This window comes from Triticum aestivum, chromosome 4B (assembly GCF_018294505.1).
Source record: "Triticum aestivum cultivar Chinese Spring chromosome 4B, IWGSC CS RefSeq v2.1, whole genome shotgun sequence".
Taxonomy (NCBI): Eukaryota; Viridiplantae; Streptophyta; class Magnoliopsida; order Poales; family Poaceae; genus Triticum; species Triticum aestivum.
The window spans coordinates 511,743,613-511,769,561 of NC_057804.1; positions in this window are offsets into that span (position 1 = coordinate 511,743,613).

Here is a 25,949-nt window from a genome sequence, read left to right on the forward strand (position 1 = left end):
GTAGTTGGCCTTACAAGTGGGACCGCAGTTAAGGAAACCGACTATTGGCAAACCCCCACCTCGCCCGCCGCGCGATGGCTGAGTTAGAGAAATGATGAGGTTGAAGAGATTGCTCTAGCACGGACTCCAAGAAATATGATGTCAGATGGAAGTCGTGCTGGTGGCGTGTGCCGTACTCCTGGACGTGAATGCTTGTTCTGGCCCATGCCACCCTACTACTCCTACTAGTTAGTACTATATAGTAGTACTAGTATCGAGGATTCGAGGTGCTGGTTACGTAGTACAGTATGGCTACAGTAAAAACACCCACAGGACGCGCAAAGCATGTGAAGCTAGTACAAATAGTGTACTACTATTGTTGATTGGCCCCATCTGATAACCTGTTGCAATGCACGTACAATTATGTATTCGGAAAAAAAATTTGCCTCGTCGCACCACTCACTCACAGAAGCAACTCGAAAGCCATTCATAAATTTAGTAAGTTTATCACAGGCATATCATTTTATTACATACAACGGGTCATCAACCCACATCGACAAGGAGGATACATTATAAATACTAAAGTTTTCACCACACAACAAATAACAAGCAATGGAATGAACTTCAACTCAACCATTCCTCGGCGTTGGAAACACTTGCTTTGAACCACAAGTGATTCTCTGGGACGGGCCATCCATTGTCAATCTGGAGACCAACGCAGGACTGATCATCCAGGCTGAAGCAACCTACTATATTAGTACCAGGGTAGGGAACCACCCAAATGTCCGAGGTGTAGACACAATTGCTTCTCATAAATGGTAGTAATGTTGTGTCAACAACAGTTGGATCGCCTTTCACCATCATTGGATAGTTTTGTCCAAGAAAGAGCGAGTTTTCTCCAAGACTATCAATTCTGTACCAATGAGAAGGAGTTGGCGCCAGCACACTAGTATCCATCCCGAATACCATGCAATGGGTGTTGGAATAGGTTCGGAGAGTGCGACCATGGGAGACTACACCTGCTTCCTTAGGAGTAACATCATCAGTGGGCTGTATACACACGAGAAGAGGTGATCCATCGGAATTAGTTGCCAGGCGCCAAATAGTATATGGGCACTGCTCGTCCTCATGCTCATGGTCATCACCATCATCATCTCCCCCTTGGTTATAAAAATCTTCAAGTATAGGTGGTGGAATGTTCACAGGACCTTGGAAACACAAGAAGAAGGTTAATTAGTAAGACTGGCCATAGTGGGGGTAACATAAGTAGTATCATGCACTTGGGACTCGCAAACATGCTTATGTGGCAGGCAATTAAGAAAGAGAGAGATGGTTATAGTAACATAGGTAGATACCGTAACATAATAAATGTGATGCTACTATGTGTCATGCATGGCAATAAATGAGACCACCTATGATACTAATCTAAGATACTACACACTATAGAGGTAGTAACATAAACTAGTAACATATGCATGTTACTAGTCTAAGTTACTCCCCACTATGACTAGCCTTGCTAACCTGCATGCATGTGGATAAAACAATTATAATTACGATGGAAGACAAACGTACCGAAACAACGAGGATGCCATGCAAAAACAGTGCCACGAGTGATGGCAGCAAACACAAGGCCCTCGTATTGAATTGCATCACAGTACTCATCCGTGTACAGAAACTGATTTTTGAGCAATATCCATGCAGTCAAACCACTAACGACGGCAACAAGCTTGTCGAAGATAGCAACAACTTCATAGTTGTTGTAATTCCAAGAGCGGTTGGGGACTCGAGAAATTGCTATCTTCCGTAGAAGACAGTCACCATGATTGTATTTGAACATGCGTACAATACCGGTGTGCTCAACCTCTGGGCAGTCTGCTGAGATTTTTGGAAGTGGAACCCGGTCACGAGTGTACACATTCACAAGTTCCCACTTGCAGTTGGACCCAATGTAAACAACCCAATCTCCATTTGCGCCTGCCCAAGCCTTGCCCTCAAGCGATGGCATCTTAACATCATACGTATCATTATCAAGCGGCATCAACTTGCACAGGGCGAGGCCTCCATCGTGACGGCGCCAGTCATCAGGGTCACGGCGAAGAAGGTAGGGGAGATCAAACCGCTCCTTGACTCTTGGGTTCCTTGTAATGATGTTATTAGTTGAGTCGAGAATGGGCTTGAACGAACTTGCCATGCTAGCCGAGGTGATGACGTTGCACCGATTAATGAGTTCCTCCACCACGTCATCTTTCAGATCGGAGCAAGAATAACAGGGTCGTTTTCGTCCTGTTCCCTCCATGGAGAGGACGATCGAACAATGGCAGAAGAAAGGGTGAAGGGCTGATGGAAAATGGAGGAGGGAGAGGAAGAGTGTGCGACAGCAGTTCCAAATCAAGAGGGAAAGGCGAAGAGTCGGTGGACGGTTGCCAGTTTGCCACGGTTCACGAAGGGGTGCCCCGGCCTACACGTCGGTTCGGAAATACTCCTACTACTCGCCGTCGTCTCACTGATATGTGGAACGGGACCACATGTCAACGAGACATGGTGTGTAATTTCTCATGCAAAATGCGATCTGGCCGCGTTGGCCCGAGGTGCCGCATTAGTTATCGGCCTTTATTTTTTAATGGCGCGCCGTTCAGTTTTGAAGCACGACTAACTGGTACTGTACGCAGAGAAAATATAAACTACTCTACCACTACTCCACCTCCAGTACTAGTAGTATAAAGAAGATATATAGGCTGGAGCTTTAGCGCTTTCTTGCCAAGGGCTGCCCACTTGCTTCTCACACTACCACCCTCTCTCCAGATCTAAAAAGACGGCCCCTCTCTCCCTCCTCACCGGTGGTCACAGATCCACCGGGGAAGAAAAGGACATGCAGCATTGACGCACTCGTCGTCGGTGAGCAAGGTCATGCACTAACGACAAGGCCGTCCTCTCAGACCTAGCGCCCACGCGGGATCACTACCATAGTGTGTGCGGAGGACGACGACCACGAGCGAAGCCACTTCCCGCCGACCCTCAGGTATGCTACCTCTTTTCGAACCATACCCTTGTTCTATTGCCCCATCTGGCGCGTCGTTGCATGTGGATCTTTTTCCACTCCACCATCTTCCCAATTTGCTATCCTCTGCTCTGCTGGCCACGCAGACAAAAACCATAATTTGCACTATTAAAGGAAACCCTACTTCATGCAGACTAATGCATGTCTGGGTTGAATAAGGAAAGGAAGGGAGATGTATTGTCCAAGAGAGTAGGCATCGAACCCGCATCTAGGTTGAAAAGGGGAAAATCAGTAGCTAAGGAACGAGTCTCGTGTCTCTTGGTTGAAGAAGGGTAGAAAGGCATGACAATGCAATAGAGAATGACCAGGTCGATCGGTTTGTTGTCCTCACATAGGAAAAAGGTGGCTAAAGAGAACAAAAATGGGACGTAATCCACATATGATGCCTGGATATTTGTTGCTCTGGGCAACCATACCTCCCTCACCAATCTGCGTCCGTGGAGGTACATCGTACTGGTGCGCCCACTGTCCGAATGGGCCTCCCATGCTCTTATTGCCACTTTTTTGCTGTTAGTATAACGCCAGCAGTCAAGTCAAGCAATGCTATCGCTAAAGTGATGCCACATTTAACTAATGTCGCTCTCAGTCTAATGCCACAGATAAATTTAAGCAGTGCCATTTAATGTCACTGGATCATTTCAGGGTTAGCTGTTGATTGTGGATGTATTAAAGATTTTTCAGCTAAGGCATTCTAATGTTGTTGCATAGCCAGTATACCAACGATGAAACTTGTTACTACCTTCAGATTTTTGCACTGTTAATGCTTATAGATTACATACCTCACTTTCATGAGATAAGTTAATTTTTTTGTATAGTGTCACCAAAATGCCAAGGCGCTGATGTCATTTTATTTTGGTTAAACTGCACAGACAATTATGAAGACAAGAGGAAAGGTCAAGAGTGGGCACCTCCTCCTCCGGCTGTTCTCTTGATTATCAAGAGGAAAGATCAAGTTTTTATGCTTGATCGATTATCAAGATTGGGATAGCAATTTTTAAGGTCCCCCCGAGTTCGAAATGATATTTACCTTGGAGGTACATGGTTTGCAATTTTTTTATACTGTCATTAGTTAATAATGCTAGTTACCTTCAGACTTTTGTATTTGGTTTAATGCTCATGCACATCTAGTATACCAATGCTAAAACTTGTTACCTTTACATTTTGTATTGTTAATTCTTATAGAAACCTTCCAGTGCTAGAGTTTATTGAAATTTGTTCAGTAAAGCCATTGTACTGTACCCTGTAATAAACTAACTACTCTACTGTTGCACTAGCCACTGGATTAGTGTATATTTGTAGTATTCGAATGGTGTTGCATTAGCGTATGGACATAAATAAAGTGTGGCAAGCTTTCCCAGATATGTGCTCAAGAAAACTACTACCTGTTTTTCTAAATACTAGACGTTTGGGTACTCTAAATTGAACCGCGAAAACGTCTTATATTAAGGAACAGAGGGTGTAGAGTTCACTCAAATTATCCCGGTAAAGCTAGTCACACTTGTTAAAATTAATGTTCATTATGTTATTGAAGGAGGTCTGTATGTTTGTCTCTAATGCCTGTCTACTACATACCCGACATCATGATGTAATGTTAAGTCATTTCCTTTTGTACAGTGTAACTAAATTGTCAAGGCGGTGATGGCATTATATTTTAGTAGAACTGCACAAAATTTGCTTAAAAGAAGATGAAAGGTCAGGAATGGCTCAGTTTTTCAGAAAAAAAACTATGTATGCCTTCCTGACATCAGCCGTTGTTGCTTTATTTATTCCTTCAAACAGGTGGTTAGAAACAGTCTTGCTACCTTTTCCCATTAAGAAATTGGAATGCTTATATTTGTGAGTCTATGCTTCAACTAGTGCCACTTTTATAGTAATCACACTTTCAATATCTATGCAAACAGGGATGCTCGATTTTAGTGGAGCTGCACAAAAAGTCCAACTGGTTCAACATTAGGTGCATGTTTTTTTCCAAACCTTTATATCCAATTGGTGGCACTATGAGCTGTTCATTACGAAGGTACATGGTTTGCTACTATCTTGCTACTCTTTTTGTACTGTCATTAGATAGTAATACTAGTGGTTTGCATGTGAATTTATTAGCAGGGTGGACCTACATTGGAGGTGCAGGACATGATTCAATGATTGGATGCTCAATTTCGTTGTATCGATTTCACCTCTTCCATCACTGCGAACATGGTGTGGTATATGTTTACTAGCTGCTTGATATTTGTGCAGACAGAGATGTCTGCCCGTTGCTATTTGGCAAACAAACAAAGTGTCTGCAGTTTTGGTTGAACTGCACAAGAGAATAGTATAGTCACTGCATGCAGTGCCATTTGAAAATAGACACAAAGATTGGATAGTCTCTTCATGGACTGCAGAAAAGTAGTACTGTACTATTTACTGGCCAACAGTTGGTGCTTCATTTCTTTGGTCTGATTATACAATGGGCATCATTTTCCCTAAGTTAAAGATTGTATTTCGAAAATAGTCTCGCGGTGTGATCGAGAGAAGACCAAATCATATTGCAGTGGATGTTCCTCCATCATGTGTGGTTCATTCTCATGGTTCCAGCTGTTGGTGAAACTACTTACGTTTGCAAGAGGAATTGTAGACTTCACAAACAAATTTGTCTTTCAGTCTGTACTGAATGTTGTCCAAGAGAAGCATCCATGTTAGTAGGAAGAACAGATGTTTTTTCTAGATCTTTGCTTTTGGAGCTACATATTTGCATATGATCTATGAATCATTGAGATGCATTAACATGTTGATCTTATGTATGGGAATCGTACTAGTTAGTTTTAGTTGTGACGCAAGATCCGAACTGGCTGATCTTTGCTTTTGGAGCTACATATTTCTATATGATCTGTGAATCATTGAGATGCATTAACAGTTACTTATTTCTGTTCGCTCAGTGTTTACAAGTTACTGATCGATCACTAGCTAGCCTACAAATGCGCACCTGACAGTTTTATTTGCAACGCAAGATGCAAAGTGGCAGTTTTTTGAATAAAAATGCCTACCTCTGAAGAAACTGACAAGCTACACTATCGATCCTACACGGATAAAAATGCCTACCTCTGAAGAAACTAACAAGCTACACTATCGATCCTACACGGATAAATAGCGTATTAGGCATGTACTACCTCCTTTCCGGTTTGCAGAGCTCAATTCAAGAAATGACCTACTCGATCCTACACGAATAAATAGCGGATCACGCACGTACTAGTACCTCCTTTCCGGTTTGCATGGCTTAATTCAAACCTCTCACCAACCAAGGTACTCCCTCTGTCCGGGTTTATTAGTCCCGTGAGCAAAGCAGCAAGACCAAGGCATGGCAATAATTAACGGCATGCAGAAGTTTAAGCCTAATTAATTCCAGCGATTTAAGTGGCTGCATGCGTGCCCTCGGTTGCGACTCGTTGCATGCTGCTTCGCGTACTGCCCACGAGCGATTCTGTGTGCCTGCATGCAGCCGGCCGTAATTAAGGCAGCTAACTGATGCAAAAAAAGATACGCTTTAATTGTTGCGGGCTTTTTAAATCCGTGAAATCATTATTGACAAGGAGGGAGATGATTCGAGTGCACTCGTTTGACCGCCATGCCGGCGTGCGAACCAGACGGGACGGGACGGCACAGTCATAATTTCAGTTTCCCTAGTTTTCCACGGCAAGCTGGCGCGCTAAGCCATTATGCATTGAATTCCGATCACCGTCGCGCTACCTTCCCCCTATAAGTACTGTTTCCCGGCATTCTCCAGTGCCACCGTGACCCAACTCGCCATATCCTCATAATCCCCCACAAGCCCGACGTCGCTCGCCACGTCCGCCATGCCCCCGCCCATCCGCGGTAGGCGACGCCGGAGGCGGTCACCGCTGGAACTAGTGTTTGGTTTTTCACCGGAAGGCAGATGAAGGGAGGAGGCATTCTATCTGTCTTTAGATGGCAATGCGCAGATCGAGGAGTTGTTGGAGCGCGACCGCATGGCGAAGGAGCAGGAGTTGTTGGAGCGCGACCGCTTGGCGGAGGAGCAGCGTAACGCCAATTTGCGCCGCCAGCAAGACATGGAGCAGCAGCGCACCAACGCTCTAAGTCGCGAGCAGAGCGCCCGCAACTGGGCTGACTACGTGGAGGCTGGCGCCCGGCAAATAGCCCTGGAGGCTGTCGGGCACGCACACGTTCGCGACACCGATTTTTACTACCAGCTCGTCAAGTGGGTTTCCCGCTTGGAAGCCGAAGCTTCAGTGGACCATGCCGGCATGGAAAGGGCCAACGTGCGCGAGCAATGCGCCCTATCGCACCTCTGGCAAGTCCGAGGCGAGGCGCAGGACGCCGGTGCCGGCGTTTAGCGTGTACCGCTGGCATCATCTAGTTAGCTAAGAGTAAGTTAGTACTTGTCTAGTGGGAGTAGATAGTTAACTTGGCTATGATAGTTGTCAATGTGGAAGTTCAATACTCTATATGTGGATTAGACCTGTTACTTTGCTCTGAATGTTGAACTTTCCGTTTGAACGTATGGAATGGGATGTTATTTTTTTAATGGGTTGTATTTGTCCTCCACGGGTTTAGAGGCTGACTTGTGGGCCTAGCAAGTTGACGCGTACACAATCAGGAGATGATTGTACGTGGAGAGGATGACAGCAGGGACCCGCCAAGGTCATGGCAGTACGCAAGCAAGTGCCTCCTTATTTCAAGCCAATAAAAAAATGGCTCCTCCTAGTGGATTTCTGACATCTGGGTCCCATGCCATTGTCAACGTAGTCAATAAACGAGATAATTGCACAATGAGTGGCTGACACCAGGGACCCAACAGCTCGCCCGGTTATTTTTGTTTTGGGTTAATTTGATAAATGCCTCCGAGAAATGCCACTGCAATTTCCAAACTTTGAAAAATGCCATTTCATGCCATTTCTAGTGGCATTTTTTGAAGTCTGGAGTGGCGTTTTTCAAAGTTTGCAAACTGCAGTGGCGTTTTTCAAAGTTTGCAAAAATTGCAGTGGCATTTTTCAAAGTTTGGAAATTGGAGTGGCATTTTTATGAATCGCCATAATTGGAGTGGCATTTATCTAATATGTTTTTGAGACGGAAGCAGGGTGTCAACTGGGCTGTGCGGGACACTCTGGCCTGTTTAGACAACCTTTTCTTTTATGTTTACCACAGACCAGCCCAGTAGTTTTTTTTTCTTTTTGAAAATGGCTAGCCCAGTTTTTTTGTGATTTGTCAAGTAAGTCACTTTATCAGGCCTGTTGGGCTAGACGAGGAGAGCTTCATTCGGCTAGCCGAGAAAATGGCCTATCAGTAATGATAAATGGGTTGTACATTTTTAAAACACATCAAACAGGCAATTAGTTTCAAATATCTTTTTTTCATTTTGAGATTTTAAATTGCATTGATTTTTATGCGTGGACTATTTATTGGATTTTATATTGATATACTTTTATTTTTAAAATCAGTCTGAATGTGACTCGAAATTTCGGGATTAAAAATAGTTCAGACCGCACCGACATATGCAAAATTTTGTATAATTTTTTAACCGTGGCCACAATATGGGCTGTAATGCTAACAAAAAGAATATGGGCTCCAAAAAAACCATAAGAAATAGCAAATGGGATGTAAACTATTTGAAATAATGGCAGATGGGCTGTATGCTATTTTCCACATATTTGAGGCTTTCCATAGATGGCTTGTATATTGTTGGATGTCCATCCAACGGCCGTCGTGCTTCTTCAATCTCTGCTCTTCCTGCTCCAGCCGCTCAAACAAGCGCTGGCGAGACTGCCTGCTCCCTCCTCCCCGCGGCCGGCTGTGCTGCCGCGCAGGCCTCATTGCCCCACTGTACTCCCATCGCTGGCCTAGCTATCCCTCTACTCACCCTTAGTCCCACACATGCTGTTATTCTACGGCGACGGCAGACAAACCAGTAAACCCTCGTACTCCTCCGCGTGGGAAATAACTTCCGAGTATTCCCTGGCTCCATGTCGTTCCCTTCCTAGGCCTCGCCATCGTCCACTGCCTTGGTGCTCTCGGCGCGGCCTGGTCAACGTGGTCAATGAACGACATCCATCAGAACTGGACTGTACGTGGAGAGGCTGACAACTGGGTCCACGGCCGCACGCAAGGAAATGCCTCCTTATTACGCGCAAAATAATGATTCCTCCACCTGACATCTGGGACCCACCGAAAGGGCTCTGTATTTCGCGAAGAAAATGTTACCGCCGCTGACAGCTTGGACCCACCAGCTATATCTTCGCACGCAAGGAAGTGCCTCCTTATTACGCCCAAAAAAAGAATACTCCCCCTGCTAGCTGGGACCCAGTATAGTGGGCCTACTAAGTTGACAGGGACGAAGGGCTTTGTCAACTTAGTGAATATGCATGATTCTAGCTCGATTGACCATACGATGTCCATCCAACGACCGTAGTGCTTCTTCAACCTCTGGTCTTCTTGCTCCAGCCGCCCAAAGTAGCGCCCGTCGTGCCGCCTGCTCCTGCCTCCTGTGGCCGGTTGTGCTGCCGCGGAGGCCTCACCGCCCCCATACTACTCCCACCACTGGCCAGGCCATCCCTCCACTCCACTCACCCACACCCTCTGTTATTCTGCGGTGACGGCAGCGCAGCAGAACAAGTGAACCCTCGTACTCCTCTCCGCATGGGCATCCACTGCCGTGTCTTCCCCGGCTCCGCGCCGTCCCCTTCCTAGGCCTCGTCGTCGTCCACCGCCGTGGTGCTCTTGGCGCGGCATGGTCAATGTGGTCAACGACCGAATTCCATCGGAAGAATACTGTACATGGAGAGGCTGACAGCTGGGTCCACGGCAGCCGGAAGGAAGTGCCTCCTTATTACGCGGAAAATAATTATTCCTCCACCTGACAGCAGGGACCCACCGGACGGGCCACCAGTATTTCGCGAAAAAAATGTTTGCCCCTGACTGCTGGGACCCACTCGATGGGCCATCGTATTTCGCGAAAAAAACGTTCCCCCTGCTGTCAGCTCGGACCCACCGGAAGTGCCTCCTTATTACGCACAAAAAAATGAATACCCCCCAGCTAGCTGGGACCCACCTTGGTGGGAGGCTGACTTGTGGGCCTACTAAGTTGACGGGGACGGAGGGCTTTGTCAACTTAGTCAATATGAACGATTCTAGCTCCAAAGACCGTATGATGTCCATCCAACGGCCGTAGTGCTTCTTCAACCTCTGGTATTCTTGCTCCAGCCGCCCAAAGCAGCGCCGGTCGTGCCGCATGCTCCTGCCTCCCGTGGCCGGATGTGCTGCCGCGGAGGCCTCACCACCCCCTACTATTCCCACTGCTGGCCAGGCCCTGCGGCGACAGCAGCCTCACACCGCAGCCGAACCAGTGAACCCTCGTACTCCTCTCGGCACAGCTTTCCACTGTCGCGTCTTCCCCGGCTCCCCATCGTCCCCTTCCTAGGCCTCGCCGTCATCCACTGCCCTAGTGCTCTCTGCGCGGCGTGGTCAACGTGGTCAAGGAACGATTTCCATCGGACGTGGACTATATGTGGAGAGGCTGACAGCTGGGTCCACGGCCGCAGCAAGGAAGTGCCTCCTTATTACGCGGAAAATAATTATTCCTCCACCTGACAGCGGGGACCCACCGGACAGACCACTGTATTTCACGAAAAAACGTTTCCCCCCTGACTGCTGGGACCCACCAGCTACACCTTCGCACGCAAGGAAGTGCGTCCAGGCAAAAAAAACGATTCACCCCTCTGACTGCTGGGACCCACCAGCTACATTTTCGCACGCAAGGAAGTGCCTGACAGTCGGGACCCACCTGGTCGAAGCGTATGTAGAGCGAACGTGTACGTACATACTGGTCGTTGTAGAGGTGCGCATGTGTCGTAGTAGAGGCGCGCACGTAGCATGTACACGTACGTACAGCGGCCAGGGTGCAAGAAAGAAAATACGGCCACGTATGTGTACATACGGGCGGGGTCTCGAACGCCTAGTCGCGCATACGTACGGCGAGGGCTCGTGTTCATGGGGAGGCAACGGAATGCATCGTGTTCATGGGGAGGCAACGGAATGCGTCATGTTCATCGGGAGGCAATGGAATGCATCGTGTTCATGGGGATGCAACGGAATGCGTCGTGTTCATCGGGAGGCAACGGAACGCGTGAGAGCCAACCGGCTTGGACGGAACAGGCGATGGAAACGAGGCCTGGCGTACCGCACAACGGAGGAAACGGACCTCCTATGGTCGAAATGGCGGTCCTGTTGATCGGGAGGGGTGTGGCGTACCGCAAAACGGAGGAAACGGGCCTCCTACGATCGAAATGGGGGTCCTGTTGATCGGGAGGGGTGTGGCGTACCGCAAAATGGACGAAACGGACTTGTGTTGGAGCGCTACGGTCGAAACATGGGTCCTTTTCATTGGGAGGGGTGTGGCGTACCGCAAAACGGATGAAACGGACTTGTGTTGGAGCGCTACGGTCGAAACAGGGGGGAGGGGTGTGGCGTACCGCAAAATGGGACTCCACGATATACTGTTCATCTCCACCGTCGACCTCCTCCAGCCTCCACGGGCTACCGTCGACCTCCTCCAGCCTCCACGGGCTCCTGTTCATCCAGCCCCCACCGCGCGCTACTCCACCGGCTACTGTTCAACCACCCCTCCATGGGCACCCCTCCACCGTCTACTGTTCATCGAGCCCTCCACACCACGGGGTCCTGTTCAACCACCCCTCCACGGCCACCCCTCCACCGTCTACTGTTCATCCATCCCTCCACACCACGGGTTCCTGTTCATCCAGAGGCAACGCCACCGCTCACTGTTCATCCAAACCCCCCCGCAACGCTCACTGTTCATCCCAGAGGCAGCATCGATCGGCTTCAGTTAGCAGCAGTAGCGAAGGAATCGCTCCATCGGGTTCAATTAACAGCCATTGACCGATTGCTCGGGTTTAGTAACGCGTAGCCTGCAGTGCAATCGCTCGGGTTCAGTTAGAGCCCAACGCCTCGCTCGTCTTCAGTTAGAGCCAACACCTCGCACACACGCGTGTATGTACGAGAGAAACGCGCATCGCTCCGCCCCCTACCTCCCACTGTAACCGGCAACTCCCCGAAATTTTCCTCCCCCTCGCTTCTACCATGGTTTTTTCCGTCATGGACGGCCCAAAGAATGTCATGCAGCTGCGCCTCCGGCCCGCCTAGGACGAAAAGCCCATTTTCTGTCATGATTTTTTGTCATAGAAGTAGGAGCCCACCACATCTATGATGATACCGGGTTTTGTCACAATTATCGTCATAGAAGGGTCATATGTATGACAGAAAAAAAAATCATTCGGCCCAAAATGTCACAGATGTGTCTTTTTTTTGTGGTGAAAGGACAAGCCTGGATAAATTCTTATATGAAGGAAAACGCTCCCGAGGACACATGGAAATTATCGTCAAGCTAGTTTTCATCACGCTCATATGATTCTCGTTCGTTACTTTGATAATTTGATATGTGGGTGGACCTGTGCTTGGGTACTGCCCTTTCTTGTACAAGCATCCCACTTATGATTAACCCCTATTGCAAGCATCCGCAACTACAAAAGAAGTATTAAGGTAAACCTAACCATAGCATGAAACATATGGATCCAAATCAGCCCCTTACGAAACAACTCATAAACTAGGGTTTAAGCTTCTATCACTCTAGCAACCCATCATCCACTTATTACTTCCCAATGCCTTCCTCTAGGCCCAAACAATGGTGAAGTGTCATGTAGTCGATGTTCACATAATACCACTAGAGGAGAGACAACATACATCTCATCAAAATATCAAACGAATACCAAACTCACATGACTACTTATAGCAAGACTTCTCCCATGCCCTCAGGAACAAGCGTAACTACTCACAAATCATATTCATGTTCATAATCAGAGGGGTATTAATATGCATATAGGATCTGAACATATGATCTTTCACCGAATAAACCAACTAGCATCAACTACAAGGAGTAATCAACACTACTAGCAACCCACAGGTACCAATCTGAGGCTTTGAGACAAAGATCGGATACAAGAGAAGAACTAGGGTTTGAGAGGAGATGGTGTTGGTGAAGATGTTGATGGAGATTGACCCCCTCCCGATGAGAGGATCGTTGGTGATGACGACGGTGATGATTTCTCCCTCTCGGAGGGATGTCTCCCTGGCAGAACAGCTCCGCCGGAGCCCTAGATTGGTTCCACCAAGGTTCCGCCTCGTGGCGGTGGTGTCTCATCCCGAAAGCTTACTTATGATTTTTTGCAGGGTAAAAGACTTCATATAGTAGAAGATGGGCACCAGAGACCTGCCAGGGGGCCCACGAGGCAGGGGGCGCACCCCCCACCCTCGTGGATGGTGGGTGGTCCCCCTCTGTATTTTCTTTGCTCAGTATGTTCTATTAATTCCAAAAATAACTTCCGTGGAGTTTCAGGACTTTTGGAGTTGTGCAGAATAGGTCTCTAATATTTGCTCCTTTTCCAGCCCAGAATTCCAGCTGCCGGCATTCTACCTCTTCGTGTAAACCTTGTAAAATAAGAGAGAAAAGGCATAAGTATTGTGACATAACGTGTAATAACAACCCATAATGCAATAAATATCGATATAAAAGCATGATGCAAAATGGACGTATCACGGACATCTCGTCCTTAAACGAGCTGCTAGATCGCATCGCCACCCTGGGGGTTTCAACTGACTATGATTGGATCGGGCTTAAACCCGACCAGAGGCAAATCAATCTCCCGCCGATCACTCACCTGGTAGCGGTCGTCGAGGAACGAGCTGATACGTCTCCAACATATCTATAATTTTTTATTATTCCATGCTGTTTTATTATCAATCTTCGATGTTTTATAATCATTTTATAGTCATTTTATATCATTTTTTGGTACTAACCTATTGGCATAGTGCCAAGTGCCAGTTGTTGTCTTCTGCATGTTTTACATCGCAGGAAATCAATATCAGATGGAGTCCAAATGCCACACCAATTTATGATGTTTTTATGGGCTAGAAGGCACACAGCGGGCCCTAGTTGCACCTGCGGGGAGTCCCAAGGAAGGGACAACCCACCAGGGCGCGCCAGGAGGCCCAGGCGCCCCCTGGTGGGTTGTGCCCACCTTGGGTGCCTCCTGGACCGACTCTTTGCTCTATAAATACCCCAATATTCCAGAAACCCTAGAGAGGTTGATTAATTTTTCATCCAGCCGCTGCAGAGTCCAGAACCACGAGATCCAATCTAAACACCATCACGGAGGGGTTCACCACTTCCATTGGTGCCTCTCTGATGATGCATGAGTAGTTCTTTGTAGACCTTCGGGTCCATAGTTAGTAGCTAGACGGCTTCCTCTCTCTCTCTCTCTCTCTCTCTCTCTCTCTTGATTATCAATATAATGGTCTCTTGGAGATCCATATGATGTAAGTCTTTTGGCGGTGTGTTTGTTGGGATCTGATGAACTTCGAGTTTATGGTTAGTTATATCTTTTTATATCCATGAAAGTTATTTGAGCTCTTTGATCTCTTATATGGGTGATCTCTTATAGCCTCATATTTCTTCTCCAATATTTGGGTTTTGTTTGGCCAACTTGATCTATTTATCTTGCAATGGGAAGAGGTGCCAAGTAGTGGGTTCGATCTTACGGTGCTTGATCACAGTGACCGAAAGGGAACCGACACGTATGTATCATTGCTACTAAGGATAAAAATACGGGATCCAAATCTGCCGCAATAGATAAACGGATCTTGTCTACATCATGTCATCGTTCTTATTGCATTACTCATTTTTCCATGAACTTAATACACTAGATGCATGTTGGATAGCGGTCGATGTGTTGAGTAATAGTAGTAGATGCAGGTAGGAGTCGGTCTACTAATCTTGGACGTGATGCCTATGTAATGATCATTGCCTGGATATCGTCATGATTATTTGAAGTTCTATCAATTTCCCAACAGTAATTTGTTTACCCACCGTTTGCTATTTTTCTTGAGAGAATCCACTAGTGAAACCTACGGCCCCGGGGTCTTCTTTCTCATACATTTGCCTTGCAATCTACTTTTTTCTTGTGTTTATTTTCAGATCTATTAAACCAAAAAATACAAAAATACCTTGCTGCAATTTATTTGTTCCGCGATCTATTTATCCCATCTACAAATTTACCTCACGTCCTTTGCCTATCTTGAGGCGCCGTACCCCGAAAGGGATTGACAACCCCTTTAACACGTCGGGTTGCGAGGCATTATTATTTGTGTGCAGGGGCTGTTTACGTTGTGTTGCTTGGTTATCCTACTGGTTCGATAACCTTGGTTTCATATCTGAGGGAAATACGTACCACAGTTGTGCTGCATCATCCCTTCCTCTTTGGGGAAATACCGACGTAGCATCAAGCGACATCACGAGCCGATAACGCTTCTTCTCCTAAATTAAAAACCAGATATGTTCAGGTCTCCGAACCCTTCGAGCCGGATACCCTTCCTTCGGATGGGACTCCGCCTCCCCCAAACTCAGGGTCGGACATCGGGTCCGGGGAGCACTTGGATCTTCCCGGACCCGAACTAGTGACCTCGGAGATTTTGCAAGCTCCAAACACAAATTTGGGTCGGGATTCAAGTTTTAGCCCACCCACCCACCACAATCAATACTCTCCAAGTAATTCAGGCCCTCCACACATATATGACCTGATGTATGTACGGCAACAACCTCAGGAAACGGTCCATCACTTTTGGGCCAGGTTCCTACTTGTAAAAAACAAAATTAAAGATTTTTGCCACGACGATGCAGTCTTGGTCTTTCATTGCAATTGTACCGACAAGGGAATCCGGAATAACCTCGACCGTCGTTGCACGAACACTTGTAATTGTTAAAAGTAATCCACATAAGAAACTAATCCTAGACCAAGAATAAAATAACTGGGCAGAGAGAAAAAAAATGAAAAACCTTGTAATTGTTAGAAAGTCTAAAAAAGAGACATGAACACTTCAGTAAAAGGATAAAAACTTGGTTTGGTACATAATTTGCACATATGTCTACCTATTGAGGTGCACATCTAAAGAGGTCAGATCAGGCTCATATCTATGTGTCTAACATAAGAGTGACTGATAACCCACAAGTATAGGGGATCGCAACAGTTTTTTAGGGTAGAGTATTCAACCCAAATTTATTGATTCGACACAAGGGGAGCCAAAGAATATTCTCAAGTATTAGCAGTTGAGTTGTCAATTCAACCACACTTGGATAACTTAGTATCTGAAGCAAAGTATTTAGTAGCAAAGTAGTATGGAAGTAGCAATAACAGTGGCAAAAGTAACAGTAGCAGTTTTGTAGTAATTGTAGCAGTAGCAACGGTAAAGTAAACAAGCAAAGCACAATATGTGAAAAGCTCGTAGGCATTGGGTCGGTGATGGATAATTATGTCAGATGTGATTCCTCATGTAATAGTTATAACATAGGGTGACACAGAACTAGCTCCAATTCATCAATGTAATGTAGGCATGTATTCCGAATATAGTCATACGTGCTTATGGAAAAGAACTTGCATGACATCTTTTGTCCTAACCTCCCGTGGCAGCGGGGTCCTAATGGAACTAAGGGATATTAAGGCCTCCTTTTAATAGAGTACCGGACCAAAGCATTAGCACTTAGTGAATACACAAACTCCTCAAACTATGGTCATCATCGAGAAGTATCCCGATTATTGTCACTTCAGGGTTGTCGGATCATAACACATAATAGGTGACTGTAGACTTGCAAGATAGGATCAAGAACTCACATATATTCATGAAAACATAATAGGTTCAGATCTGAAATCATGGCACTCGGGCCCTGGTGACAAGCATTAAGCATAGCAAAGTCATAGCAACATAAATCTCGAAACATAGTGGATACTGGGGATCAAACCCTAACAAACTAACTTGATTACGTGGTAAATCTCATCCAACCCATCACCGTCCAGCAAGCCTACGATGGAATTACTCACGCACGGTGGTGAGCATCATGAAATTGGTGATGGAGGATGGTTGATGATGACGACGGCGATGAATCCCCCTCTCCGGAGTCCCGAACGGACTCCAGATCAGCCCTCCCGAGAGAGTTTAGGGCTTGGTGGCGGCTCCGTATCGTAAAACACGATGAATCTTTCTCTCTGATTTTTTTCTCCGCGAACGTGAATATATGGAGTTAGAGTTGAGGTCGATGGAGGTCCAGGGTGCCCACGAGGCACGGGGCGCGCCCCCCACCATCGTGGACAGGGTGTGGCCCCCCTGACATTGATTCTTTCACCAATATTTTTTATTAATTCTGAAAAGTTGCTCCGTGGATTTTCATGTCACTCCGAGAACTTTTATTTCTACACAAAAATAACACCATGGCAGTTCTACTGAAAACAACATCAGTCCGGGTTAGTTTCATTCAAATCATGCAAGTTAGAGTCCAAAACAAGGGCAAAAGTGTTTGGAAAAGTAGATACGACGGAGACGTATCAACTCCCTCAAGCTTAAACATTTGCTTGTCCTCAAGCAATTTAGTTGACAAACTGAAAGTGATAAAGAAAAACTTTTACAAACTCTGTTTGCTCTTGTTGTTGCAAATATGTAAAGCCAGCATTCAAGTTTTCAGCAAAGATTATGAACTAACCATATTCACAATAACACTTAGTTCTCATGTTCACTCATATCAATGGCATAATCAACTAGCGAGCAATAATAATAAATCTGGGATGACAACACTTCCTCAAAACAATCATAATATAATATAACAAGATGGTATCTCACTAGCCCTTTCTGAGACCGCAAAACACATATGCAGAGCACTTGTAATTGTTAAAAGTAATCCACATAATAAACTAATCCTAGACCAAGAATAAAATAACCGGGCAGAGAAAAAAATATGAAAAACCTTGTAATTGTTAGAAAGTCTAAAAAAATGACATGAACACTTCAGTAAAAGGATAAAAACTTGGTTTGGTCCATAATTTGCACATATGTCTACCTATTGAGGTGCACGTCTAAAGAGGTCGGATCAGGCTCATATCTATGTGGCTAACATAAGAGTGACTCATAACCCACAAGTATAGGGGATCGCAACAGTTTTCGAGGGTAGAGTATTCAACCCAAATTTATTGATTCGACACAAGGGGAGCCAAAGAATATTCTCAAGTATTAGCAGTTGAGTTGTCAATTCAACCACACCTGGATAACTTAGTATCTGAAGCAAAGTATTTAGTAGCAAAGTACTATGGAAGTAATGATAACAGTGGCAAAAGTAACAGTAGCAGTTTTGTAGTAATTGTAACAGTAGGAACGGTAAAGTAAATAAGCAAAGCACAATATGTGAAGAGCTCGTAGGCATTGGATCGGTGATGGATAATTATGTCGGATGCGATTCCTCATGTAATAGTTATAACATAGGGTGACACAGAACTAGCTCCAATTCATCAATGTAATGTAGGCATGTATTCCAAATATAGTCATACATGCTTATGGAAAAGAACTTGCATGACATCTTTTGTCCTACCCTTCCGTGGTAGCAGGGTCCTAATGGAAACTAAGGGATATTAAGGCCTCCTTTTAATAGAGTACTGGACCAAAGCATTAACACTTAGTGAATACATGAACTCCTCAAACTACAGTTATCACCGAGAAGTATCCCAATTATTGTCACTTCAGGGTTGTCGGATCATAACACATAATAGGTGACTATAGACTTGCAAGATAGGATCAAGAACTCACATATATTCATGAAAACATAATAGGTTCAGATCTGAAATCATGGCACTCGGGCCCTAGTGACAAGCATTAAGCATAGCAAAGTCATAGCAACATCAATCTCAGAACATAGTGGATACTAGGGATCAAACCCTAACAAAACTAACTTGATTACATGGTAAATCTCAAGTAACCCATCACCGTCCAGCAAGCCTACGATGGAATTACTCATGCACGGCGGTGAGCATCATGAAATTGGTGATGGAGGATGGTTGATGATGACGAGGGTGATGAATCCCCCTCTCCGGAGCCCCGAACGGACTCCAGATCAGCCCTCCCGAGAGAGTGTAGGGCTTGGCGGCGGCTCCGTATTGTAAAACACGATGAATCTTTCTCTCTGATTTTTTTCCGTGAACATGGATATATGGAGTTGGAGTTGAGGTCGGTGGAGGTCCAGGGGTCCCACGAGGCAGGGGGCGCGCCCTAGGGGTGCACCCCCCACCCTCGTGGACAGGGTGTGGCCCCCCTGACATTGATTCTTTTGCCAATATTTTTTATTAATTCTGAAAAGTTGCTCCGTGGATTTTCAGGTCATTCCGAGAACTTTTATTTCTGCACAAAAATAACACCATGGTAGTTCTACTGAAAACAACGTCAGTCCGGGTTAGTTTCATTCAAATCATGCAAGTTAGAGGCCAAAACAAGGGCAAAAGTGTTTGGAAAAGTAGATACGACGGATATGTATCAACTCCCCCAAGCTTAAACATTTGCTTGTCCTCAAGCAATTCAGTTGACAAACTGAAAGTGAGAAATAAAAACTTTTACAAACTCTGTTTGCTCTTGTTGTTGCAAATATGTAAAGCCAGCATTCAAGTTTTCAGCAAAGATTATGAACTAACCATATTCACAATAACACTTAGGTCTCATGTTCACTCATATCAATGGCATAATCAACTAGCGAGCAATAACAATAAATCTCGGATGACAACACTTTCTCAAAACAATCATAATATAATATAACAAGATGGTATCTTGCTAGCCCTTTTTGAGACCGCAAAACATAAATGCAGAGCACCTTTAAAGATCAAGGACTGACTAAACATTGTAATTCATGGTAAAAGAGATCCAGTCATACCCAATATAAACTAATAGTAATGCATGCAAATGATAGCGGTGCTCTCCAGTGGGTGCTTTTGAATAAGAGGGTGATGACTCAACATAAAAGTAAATAGATAGGCCCTTCGCAGAGGGAAGCAGGGATTTGTAGAGGTGCCAGAGCTCGATTTTTAAATAGAGATAAATACTATTTTGAGCGGTATACTTTCACTGTCAACATAACAACTGAGAGATCTCGATATCTTCCATGCTACACACATTATAGGTGGTTCCCAAACAGAATGGTAAAGTTTATACTCCCCCACCACCAACAAGCATCAATCCATGGCTTGCCCGAAACAACGGGTGCCTCCAACTAACAACAATCCTGGGGGAGTTTTGTTTGCAACTATTTTGATTTGATTTAAGCATGGGACTGGGCATCCCGGTGACCAACCATTTTCTCGTGAATGAGGAGCAGAGTCCACTCCTCTTGAGAATAACCCGCCTAACATGGAAGATACAGACAACCCTAGTCGATACATGAGTTGTTCGAGCATACAAAACAGAATTTCATTTGAAGGTTTGGAGTTTGGCACATACAAACTTACTTGGAACGGCAGATAGATACCGCATATAATAAGGTATGGTGGACTCATATGGAATAACTTTGGGGTTTATGGAGTTTGGATGCACAAGCAGTATTCCTGCTTAGTACAGGTGAAGGCTAGAAAGAGACTGGGAAGAGACCAACTAGAGAGCGACAACAGTCATGAACATGCATTAAAATTAATCAACACTGAGTGCAAGCATGAGTAGCATATAATCCACCATGAACATAAATATCGTGAAAGCTATGTTGATTTAGTTTCAACTACATGCATGAACATGTGCCAAGTCAAGTCACTCGAATCATTCAAAGGAGGATACCATCCTATCATACCACATCAAAACCATTTTAATAGCATGTTGGCACGCAAGGTAAACCATTATAAACTCTTAGCTAATTAAGCATGGCATAAGCAACTATAATCTCTAATTGTCATTTGCAAACATGTTTATTCATAATAGGCTGAATCAGGAACGATGAACTAATCATATTTACAAAAACAAGAGAGGTCGAGTTCATACCAATTTCTCTCATCCCAATCATTTCATTATATATCGTCATTATTGCCTTTCACTTGCATGACCAAACGGTGTGGATAATAATAATAGTGCACGTGCATTGGACTAAGCTGGAATCTGCAAGCATTCAATTCAAGGGAGAAGACAAGGTAATATGGGCTCTTGGTTAAATCAACAATCATGCATATGAGAGCCACTCAACATTTTCATCATGGTCTTCTCCTCTCGACCCCCCCCCCCCAAAAAAGAAAAGAAATGAAACTATTTACACGGGAAAGCTCCCAACAAGCAAAAGAAGAACGATAAATATTTTTGGGTTTTCTTTTTATTACTAATACAAGCATGGAAAGTAAACTAGCTATTTTTTTTGTTTTTCTTAAGGTTATTTAAACACACAAGAAGAAAGCAGGAAAACAAAATAAACTAGCATGGATAGTACAATGAAAAAGTATGAGCACCGACAACTAGAATGAGTGTGTGAACATGAATGTAATGTTGGTGATAAATACGTACTCCCCCAAGCTTAGGCTTTTGGCCTAAGTTGGTCTATGCCCATGGATGGCCTGGCGGATATTCGAAGTTGTAACTGGGGTCGTACTGAGATGCAGCAGCCATTGCCTCACAAGCTGTAGCATGGCGGTGAGCTGCCCCCGTCCTCCTCTCGTACTCGTTCGCCTCCTCCCTTCTGATAACATATCTTCCTTTTGCCTGATAGTCAAAGAAGGCAGGAGCAGGGAGAATAATATGGACAGCGCGGCGTCTGTCAAATATTAGTCGATACTGAAGGAATTGTTCATTCCTCTCAAGAAAATGATGATTAACCATGGCATTATAATCTAAATAAGCGGGAGACAACTCCCTATCATTTTCATGTACGGGTATACCAAGATAATTAGCCACACGGGTTGCATAAATCCCTCCAAACAAGTCTCCATCTAAACCATTATTATGCAACCTACGTGCAACAATTGCCCCCAAGTTATATTGTTTATCACTAAATACAGCACTCTTGAGAACACAAAGATCCAGGACACATATGTGACAAGCTTCATCTTTACCGTTAATGCTTCTACCTATGAAGAGAGCAAAATAATGTATAGCAGGAAAATGAATGCTCCCTATGGTAGCTTGTGCTATTTCTCTAGATTCTCCCACAGTGATACTAGCAAGAAAGTCATTATATTCAGATTTGCAAGGTTCATTAACACTGCCCCACTGCGGGAGTTTACAAGCAGTAGTGAAATCTTCTAAGTCCATGGTATAAGATTAATCATAAAGATCAAACAAGACATTTTGAGAATTACGCGAAGAGGTAAATTTAAACCTTCTCACAAAGGAGTTAGTCAAACGGTAGTATTGAGGGCACTTATCTTGCATGAATTCCTCAAGATCAGCATTACACACATATGCATCAAATTCATCCTTGATGCCTGCTTTGACCATAAACTCCTCTGACGGCCATTCACAAGGCTGCACATAAGCTACCTCGGTGGTTCATCGTCCTGCTCATGCATTGCGAGCCTGGGTGCTTGCTTCCTTGAAGAACCACCTTGGTACATTTTCCTAGACATATTTATTCCTTTGAAAAATTTCTGAAATTTTTAGTAACTCAAAATAAAAGCGAACCAAACTCAACAAAATTGATAGCAACTACTCCCTCAAGTGCCTAGAGACTATATCATGCATTCGAACTACTTGGGACCATAAAAATTTAACATGCAAGATTAGGAACAGAGTCACCTAGGCAGCAAAAATTTGCAATGAATAAAGCACTAGAACAAAAACTAATTGGACCATTAGAGGAGTCACATACCAAAGAACACCCCCCAAAGCAGTTTTGTGAATGGAGCTTTGAGCAAGGAGATCGAAAATGGCAGCAAAAATAGCTAGAACTCGTGCTTGAGCTGGATGGTGTTTTTTTGGGAGAAGATGAAGTGTGTGGGTGCAGGAATAAGTGGAGGGGGGCCACCGTGGGCCCACGAGGCAGGGGACGCGCCCAGGGGGGTAGGGCGCGCCCGTGACCCTCGTGGCCACGTGCCAGCTCCCCTGATGTGTTCTCAGTGCCAGATATTCTCAAGTATTCCAGAAAAAATCATACTAAATTTGGAGGGCATTTCGAGAACTTTTATTTTCGGGGTATTTTTTTTATTGCGTGGATAATTCAAAAAACAAACAGAAAATACTATTTTTACTTTATTTAATCTAAATAACAGAAAGTAAAAAGAGGGTACAGAAGGTTGTGCTTTCTAACTTCATCCATCTCATGCTCATCAAAAGCAATCCACTAACAAGGTTGATCAAGTCTTGTTAACGAACTCATTCCGAATAATATGGAACTAGAGAAATTTCGAACGGCGCTAGGTTACCTCAACGGGGATATGTACATCCCCAATAATAAGAATATCATATTTCTTCTTGACAGTAGGAAGAGGAAATTCAAAACCTCCAATAATAATGGTTGGAATTTTTCCAATAGAATTGATGCTATGAACTTGAGCTTGTTTCCTTGAAAAGTGTACCGTATGCTCATTACCATTAACATGAAAAGTGACATTGCCTTTGTTGCAATCAATAACAGCCCCTGCAGTATTCAAAAAGGGTCTACCAAGGATAATCGACGTACTATCGTCCTCGGGAATATCAAGAATAACAAAGTTCGTTAAAATAGTAATGTTTGCAACCACAACAGGCACATCCTCACAAATACCGACAGGTATAGCAGTTGACAGGTATAGTAGGTGTCAACTTATTCAATTCAAGTCTATGATATAAAGAGAGAGGCATAACACTAACACCGGCCCCAAGGTCACATAAAGCAGTTTTAACATAGTTTCTTTTAATGGAGCATGGTATAGTTGGTACTCCTGGATCTCCAAGTTTCTTAGGTATTCCACCCTTAAAAGTATAATTAGCAAGCATGATGGAAATTTCAGCTTCCGGTATCTTTCTTTTATTTGTAATAATATTTTTCATGTACTTAGCATAAGGATTCACTTTAAGCATATCAGTCAAACGCATACGCAAAAAGATAGGTCTAATCATTTCAGCGAAGCGCTAAAAATCCTCATCATCCTTTTTCTTGGATGGCTTAGGAGGAAAAGGCATGGGTTTCTGAACCCATGGTTCTCTTTCTTTACCGTGCTTCCTAGCAACAAAGTCTCTCTTATCATATCGTTGATTCTTTGATTGTGGGTTATCAAGATCAATAGCAGGTTCAATCTCTACATCATTATCATTGCTAGGTTGAGCATCAACATGAACATTATCATTAACATTATCAGCAGGTTCATGTTCATCACTAGATTGTGTTTCAACATCAGAATTAGAAATATCATTGGGATTCTTAGGTGTGTCTGCAACAGGTTCACTAGAAGCATGCAAAGCCTTATCATTTTTCTTCTTCTTTTTAGAAGTACTAGGTGCTTCAATATTATTTCTCTAAGAATCTTGCTCAATTCTCTTAGGGTGGCCTTCAGGATACAAAGGTTCCCAAGTCATTTTACCCATTCTAGTAGCCACTCTAGCAGCAAAATCATGTTTATTATTTAATTCATTGAGCAAATCAAGCCTTAAGCACTTGTTCTGCTTGAGTGGTAACCATAGAAGCATGTTTCTTAATGAGTTTAAGTTCACCCTTAACTCTAGCCATATAATCACTCAAGTTTCCAATCATATAAGCATTGCTCTTTAATTGTTTATAAGCATTGAAATTTTCTTGTCTAGCCATAAAGTCATCAAATTCATCCAAGCATTGGCTAGCAAACTTAATAGACGGGATTTCAGCTTTATCATATCTATAGAGAGAATTTACCTTTACTACCTATGTCGGGTTATCAAGACCATGTGTTTCTTTGATATGTGGTATAGTAAGGCCATGTATTTCTTCAACATGAGGTAAATTCTTAACATCTTCAGCTTTAATACCTTTTTCTTTCATAGATTTATTTGCCTCTTGCATATCTTCAGGACTGAGAAATAAAACACCCCTCTTCTTCGGAGTTGGTTTAGGAGTTGGCTTAGGAGTTGGATCAGGAAGTGTCCAATTGTTTTCATTAGTCAACATATTATTCAATAACAATTCAGCTTGATCGACTGTTCTTTCCCTGAAAGCACAACCAGCACAATTATCCAAGTGGTCCTTGGAAGCATCAGTTAGTCCATTATAAAAGATATCAAGTATTTCATTTTTCTTAAGAGGATGATCAGGCAAAGCATTAAGTAATCAGAGAAGCCTCCCCCAAGCTTGTGGGAGACTCTCTTCTTCAATTTGCACAAAATTATATATTTCCCTTAAAGCAGCTTGTTTCTTATGAGCGGGGAAATATTTAGCAGAGAAGTAATAAATTATATCCTGCGGACTACGCACACAACCATGATCAAGAGAATTAAACCAAGTTTTAGCATCCCCTTTAATGAGAATGGAAATATCTTAAGGATATAATAGTAGCGGGATTTCTCATCATTAGTGAACAGGGTGGCTATATCATTTAATTTAGTAAGATGTGCCACAACAGTTTCAGATTCATAGCCATAAAAAGGATCTGATTCAACCAAAGTAATTATCTCAGGATCGACAGAGAAATCATAATCCTTATCAGTAACAAAGATAGGTGAAGTAGCAAAAGCAGGGTCACATTTCATTCTAGCATTCAGAGATTTCTGTTTCAGTTTAGCTAATAACTTCTTAAGATTAGATTTATCATTGCAAGCAAGAAAATCTCTAGCAGTTTCTTCATCCATAACATAACCCTCAGGAACAACAGCCAATTCATATTTAGGGGGAGAACCTTCATCATCACTATCTTCAATAATATCAGTTTCAATAATTTCATTCTCTCTAACCCTAGCAAGTTGTTCATCAAGATATTCACCTAATGGCACAGTAGTATCAAGCATAGAAGTAGTTTCATCATAAGTATCATGCATAGTAGAAGTGGAATCATCAATAACATGTGGCATATCAGAATTAATAGCAGAAGCAGGTTTAGGTGTCGCAAGCTTACTCATA